Raw genomic sequence first — 7,356 nt, 5'->3', positions numbered from 1 at the left:
TGTTCATTGTCACTGCCCCATATAGCTGCAAACACACAAAATAATGCGCTTATATTTTTACAAGCCTTCATTAATTGTCACACCAAGCACATGAGGAAAATGCCTGAATGTATATACATACTTTTCATCAATCGGGTTTGAAATACATTTCATTTTCATCAAGAATTCCGTGGGTGTTAGGTTTTGGAAACAGAATGAAGAAGTTTTAGGAGATAAGCAGGACTGGAACAAAAGTTATGAGAAGAAATTTAAGCTTGATACTGCGTCAAGGGACGAAATGTCTATTCTGACTAAGAATCTCTGAGTGTTGCTGCTACAAGGAAAGAACTGTGAGACCGTGAATTATGGGATTTCTACCATGAGCCTGGCATCTCCATATACCGCGCAATGCAATGCCAATGATGACAGAAAAGCAAGCTAAAGAACCAGAAATTTGAAAGATATATTGATCCAAAGATAAATTGGATGTTTCTTCCTAAGACATCCCAGCAAAACAGAACTAGACTCAAATGGCACAAGCTGAATACCATATGCTTGAAAGAAAAGAAGAGTGTCAAAAAAGTAATAAACAAACCTCGGAAAAAGTTAAGGAGGCGGTCTGCCTCTTCACGGCTAGCAAAAATAATTGCTGACACTGCTTCGCTGGAATTCGTAGCCAAAGGCAGTACAATGAAGGAAATGAAGAATGCAGGAATACTTGTGACGTCGGAAAATTCGTCAACAGCATCAACCAGAGGATCAGCAACTGCAGCAGCAATAACTGTTCCCAGAAGGAGCAGCAGCACTGCTTTTATAGCATTCCATTTGGCATTCTGAACACCCTCAGCAGCTTCTTCAGCCGGAGCCCCAACATCCAGTAGATCGTGTTCCCTCTTTGTTTCCTGCAAATGAAAATCCAGTCAGTAATATATCCGTTTCCTGAAAGAATTTCTTTGGTCGAGTCTATCATAGTAAAACTCACTTGGTGAAAATCATTTAAGTACTTCATTGTATGTGGACCAGCATCGCCAGAAGCAAGTCGAGAGCGCTTAGCCTTAGAAAGCCATCTATTAATTCCGTTAAAAAACTCATCTTCATCAATAAGTGAGTTACGAGAAGTATCAAAATCCTCTATTATTTTCGTCACAGCATCATCATGGTCCAGGTCAATCTCGTCAAATTCAATTCCAAAAACCAGCGCTCTCAACTCACCGTGAGAAAGTTGTCCATCACCGTTCTCGTCAATTTTTGAAAACAGCCTATGTGGATTAAAAGGAGATCAATGACGACCCAGAAAGCATAACAATATGAAATAAGAAAACAATATGCTTCGGAAAGTAATTTGTTGAGTCAGACCAAAGAGAAGAAAAAATCTTACTTCTTGATTATTTCCCTATCAGGTTCACCATCTTCTCTCAGCAACCTTCCCAATGCTTGCTGCTTTAAGTGTCTCAGAATTCCAAGTATTACGTGCTGTGTCGCACATAAGCAAGTCTTCTCCTCTGTATCCAGGGCTGGAAAACCTACACAATTTTCCCCCTCAATTTCTTTAGGTTGCAGGAACAATTTTCGGGTGTTCATTGGTGCAGACAATCTCTCACTTAGTATACAGTAATAATAGATATTGGAAGCGCTAATCCTAGAATCTAAGAATCAGAAAATAAATAACAGAACAATATGAGGATTTGGACGCGGTATATGGGTTTACATCCCTTCCTTATTTAGGCCCAATATACCAAATTGGCTAATCACAAATGAACAAACTAAATTCCACTAGGCATACACGCAACACATGCTTCCTCTTATCAAGGCTTTGTAAAGCATTGTCTCCATTTCTTTCATGGTATTGTGCTACTTAAAAACCAGAGTAAGCAATGTCTTTATTTCTTTCATGGTATTATGATATATGACAATATTGCAACAACAAATTTACCTGGTAAAAGCAATAAGAAGCCAATAAACAAAGAGAGACAATAAGTGCAATTAAAACAGCCAAGTGCCTTCCGGACGTTGATTTGAGTACTTGGGGTATCTGAACAATCAGAAATGGAATGACAGATATAATCATGATCCTTGCAGCATAGCTTGTCCAAATATCAGTACTAACGCCAGAACCTGCAAGGGGAAAATATATTGGACTAATTATTAAAATATCCATACTGCTAAAATGCATGACATTAAAATGAAATGAAGGTTAGCAAAATAGATAAACTTAATCTACGGCATTCATCCTTTTAAAATTTGAACAGTCATGCCTTAATTCAGGAGAAAAAATAATACTGACACAACGACCTACACTTGTGGATATCACCCCATGAGGTGAGTTATTTTTTTAATGTCTTCGACAAGAAAGCTTAATATCAAATTTTTCGAAAATCCCTGAGAGGAAGAAGGACATAAGAGACTTACCAGTTAAGCTAAATCCTCGTGTGTCTTGTGAATCTTTCGCAATTGAATCTTCAATGTCACACTTGCCAACAATTACACAAGTTCCCCATATTATAGTCAGAAGCAAAACTGTTGACCCCGCTAGCAAACCCATTCCAACAGAGACCTGACTTTGAGCGGTTTCTTTGCTACCGGAAAGCCCAGATACTAGAGTAAAAACAAGATAAATAGATCAGAAACGATAAAAATAGGGAGATAACAATACCAAGTGTTTGCTTCCCACCCCCCCCCCCAAAAAAAAAAAAAAAAAAAACCGAGTGTTCGTTAGTTTTAATCAATGAGAGCGAACAAATATATAGCAATCTTCTGGCTAGTATGAGGAACACCACGAGATTGTGGTCAACATAAACAATGAATCGTGAAAAATGTCTCACAAAAATTGCTGCTTGTCAGCTAAGACTAGTAGTTGAATTCTTCTATTTGTACCTCTGTAATGCGATCAAGAAATAAATTATTTAACTGCATACTATTTACTGAACTGAATAGTCCGCTTCCTCTTCTTTTCTTTTCTTTTCTTTTTTCCAGGACGCAAATTTCGTTAGTTCTTGGAACACTCAGAATGATCACCATTAGAAACAACTGACAATTTTTGAAAGATGCACCTGAGGATATTTTTTCGTCATTCCGAAATTCCAATTGGCGCAAATGATCATCAAGTGGAGAGCAGCGCACAAAGTGTAAAAGGAGGTTGAGCAGATAGAAATTTGAAGAGTTTAAGCAACGCAATAAAAAGTAAAAGGTGGGAATGAAGCTCCAAAAAGAAAGTGGATCTCATGCACCAGAGCAAGGGACCAAATTCTCATGCCCAGAGTTGCCCAGTATGAGTAGATCTAGTACTTTTATTTATATCTGAATTGATCCAATATGACTGAAAAAGCAAGGATACGAGATGGCAAGTTAGAATGACATTAAATTGTACTCATCCATATAAATAATACTCTCTGATTTTTAATGTAAAATCTACTTAATTAATATATTAATTAAATTAGTTAATATCATTTGTTTTTAAAACACCTATACATCTTTCTCAATTCCCTTCCTCATTTCCTTACTTGATTATTCTTAAGGAAATAGGGCTATTTGGAAAAAAAATTAACAACCATGTTAAATAAGTCTTATATATAAACCAACATAAACTTCCTAATTAGATCATATATTAAGGATTGGAAGAGTAATTAATAAATAATGAATTTGATAAATATTTAAGCATTCTATAATATTTTCCATTTTCATTATAGAAAACAAGAAAAATCATATGTGCTAACATGATTCAGACGCGGAGTTTTATAAATTGGTTTTTGTTCTAAAAAAAGTTATTGGAAAGAAATTAAAAAAAAAACCGTAAAAATTATAAAATTGCAAATCAAGTATTTTGTGAAAAAATTGTTGTCATTTAATTTATTTGCTACTCAATTATTGTCAACACCTATGCAAGTCTTATAATGAATCTTGATTTGCAATTTTGTAATTGTTATGGTTTTTTGTGATTTTTCCAAAATTAAATTGATATGGAAAAATAAATAAATAAAGATCCGTGCGCTCAGATAAGGGTTTGTTTTGTGGGTCAAAAAAAGAAAACATGACCATGTTAAGGAACCGTCTTATCAGTACTTTTGTAAAGACAAAAAGAAGAAAAATAAAAAATTAAGATGCGATTGACTACTGATTAAGTATACTTTTTATATTTTAATGTTGAAGATTTTATAAGATATAATAATAAAATAAAATTATAAGAATCATAAATTCCTTAACAAATTTATTTTAAGTGGTTTATAATTATTTTTGCGAATGGAGAATTTTAATTAAAGAACAATCAAACTATTCATATATCGCAAATAATTTAATTCGTTATAATATTATATATAAAATTTATAATAAACTGCAACATTATAAAAATAAAAAATAATAATAGAATTTTTATGTCAAGCATAAATAACACAAGTGATTTATTAGACTCATGGATCTTATATTAACTGTCTTTATAATAAATTCATAAGTTATTTTCTAATTATACTTTCACTAAAAAATTTATTGATATTTAAGCTTCTTTGTTCTCTGTTTTTTCAACTCCTCTAAATTTTTAAATTTTCCCCCAAGGACTGAAAGAATCCGCCAAAGAATTCAATAAAGGTTGTAAAATATCATCGGATGAGTAATGAAGATAGTTGGCAAAAAGAAAAAAGTAATGAAGATGATCAAACGAAAACTCTGATGCCTGCAGTATCCTCGACGCTGCAGGAAACTTTAAAATAAAAGAAACGAAAGCTTTAAACGGATACAAGTCATCTAAGAACTTTTCTTAGGTTTAAAGAAATCTTTCTTAGTATCAAAGAAACTCAATTAAGGGAGAAAGTTGTCCACTGCCCACAAAAGCGTGCACCCACTCACAACAGGGGGGTCACTTCCGAATTTTGAGAGACGACTGAGAGGAGGAAAACTTAGGTGGAGTAAGGGTACCATATCACATGATGTTAAAAGACGTAAAAGCATTTTTAAAAAGGGTCCAAAATCCCCCAACATATTTTCCAGCTAACCAAACAGATGAAAGAAAATCCTTATCCGAATTAACGAGCAGACTGAAAACTCCTTAGACTTTGTTTGGTTTAATGGAGGAAGGGAGGGGGGGGAGGTTAATTAAAAGAAGGGGAAGGGAGGTCATGGTTTTGTTTGGTTGGAGGGGAGGGGAGGGGAGAAGAGATTTCTTGTTTGGTTTATGAGAAGAGGAGGAGGAGGTAATTATAAATTGACAAATATGCCCTTATCTCTATATTTAGACTAATTTATTTTTTTATTACAATATTTATGTCAAAATTATTATTTCTTAATTGATGAATTTTAAAAAAAAACCAATTACCTCACTTACATGTGATAAAAAATAATAATAAAACTAAAAAAATTAGAAAATATGATAAAAAATTTAATATTCTATTTCATTAATTTTATAAATATATGTATTAATATATATGATATGTATATATTATATACTTATAACACACACGTTATGATATGTATATATTAATATATATGCATGTTATCTAAGATTATAATGCACACGCTATGATATATAATTATAATACACACATATTATGATATGTATATATTAATATATATGGTATGTATATATTATAATATTATAATTATCAAATATTATTAGTGGCTAAAAGAGAAAGAAGTGGAAAAAAGATTTTTAATAAGATAGACAAACTTGAAATATTGAAAAGTTAGTATGGATAATTTGATCAATGTTAGACATAATATTTCTCTCATCTCCAAAAAATCCCAAATTTAGAGGGGACCATGGGGAGGAGAGGGGAGCACTAAAAAACAAATTTCTTCCCTCCTCTCCCCTCTATTTTTTCCAACCAAACACACTTATCCCCTCCCTCTCCTCCCCTCCCCTCCCTTCAAAAAGCCCTCCAAACAGAGCCTTAATATCCGTCTGATAAACATAGCGCGGGTAAGAAGTAAGAACTCATGGGAGCTATACATGAACATCTAGAGTTTTCGTTTTCGAACAAAAGGCGAGAAAGAAAAAGAAACTGCTATTATGATTTCCCAACTATCCAAACATAGGGAAGTAGAATCCAGAACGTCGGAGATGGCCCAAAAAAAATCTAGAACATCCAAGAGAAAACAGAAATGCATCACGCAATTACTGATGTCTCGAAGAATTCATCTCGTTTTTCACTAATAATTCTTAGTTTTCATTTTTAGGATGAAGGCGGCAGAGAAAACGCAAATTACTATCGTATGTGACTTCTAACCAAACAATTAAAAGAGAAGTAAAATCCAGAACGGAACATCAATGACAAAAAAATAAAAAAGAACGACGGCGCGCCAATTGTTAAAATTTATAAGAAAAGAAATTAAATCAGTTTTACTGATTCTACGAGATCTTAATTTTCCATTTGCAGGATTAAAAACAGAAGTGTAATCATATTATACTTACCGAGAATGAGCATGGCATCAGGCAGCGCTCCGAGAACGGAAGAAGAAACAAGCCACCAACGATCCCGGGGCCCAAGATCTCAAGCAACAGCTCGCTGCCATTGGACAAATAGGTAGCAGCCTTGTACATTAGGAAGCCATAGACGACGATAAGGAACAAGTTTCCGACTACAGGGTGTGGTGCAGGGCAAGAATCCATACGTCTGCTCGCAGGAAGACTCCTTCAACGGCGGCAAAAGTCGGAGCAGATTATCCTCCGGCGAATCCCGGGAATCGTGGATCCCATTGGAAACAAGATTAGAGGAGGACGAAAGGAACCGAGCGTGAACCTGAGCAGACAGAATTAGGAGTGAGAGTGAGAGGAAGAGGAAGAGCGTGAAGGCGAAACGACGAGACATTGGGGACGGCGGGGGATTGGGGATCGGAAAATCTTCTAGAGGATGTGGATGTGAAGCATTTGCAAGCTTGCAGAGAAGAAGAGAGTGACGCAGTGGATATTTGAATTGCAATGAAAGCAAGTTTGCAACGTGTGGGGACGGAGGATGCGAGGGGCAATCTGCGTCTGAATCGCGTCCTTTGCCGAAGGCAGGGTGGTGGGGGAAGACACAGGGAAGGGAGTGGGAAAGGACAGTCATGTGATGCGCACTCTATAGTCTGTTTACAAATGCAGGGGAATTACAGTTACATGAGGTTCCAAACGAAGAAATTAATTATTTTTTAGTATCATTTATATAGTATTAAATTTAATACTCCTTAATATAAAAATTAAATAAACAATTTAAAAATATTTAAAAAATTAGTTAAGTTAGTTATTTGTTACAAATGAGTGTTGTCAGTTGTCTTTCTTAAAATATTCCTATTAATTATATGTATTAAAATAAAAAATCCTTAACATATGCAATCACTATAGGAACTATTTTAGAAAAAAAAATTAAATAAATATGAGAGGCAAAGTTATACTTAGAAACAAATTAAATCTCT

General features: G+C 34.5%; 1 pseudogene; it reads right to left on the bottom strand.

Moving 5' to 3' along the window:
* Positions 1 to 342: 342 nt before the first annotated feature.
* On the bottom strand, positions 343 to 7,010 carry LOC114752260 (sodium/calcium exchanger NCL-like; annotated as a pseudogene).
* Between the last annotated feature and the right edge of the window lie 346 nt (positions 7,011 to 7,356).

Source organism: Neltuma alba, unplaced genomic scaffold (assembly GCF_004799145.2).
Source record: "Neltuma alba isolate B1F8T4 unplaced genomic scaffold, ASM479914v2 tig00007302_pilon, whole genome shotgun sequence".
Taxonomy (NCBI): domain Eukaryota; kingdom Viridiplantae; phylum Streptophyta; class Magnoliopsida; order Fabales; family Fabaceae; genus Neltuma; species Neltuma alba.
This window is presented reverse-complemented; position numbering and strand designations above follow the sequence as displayed.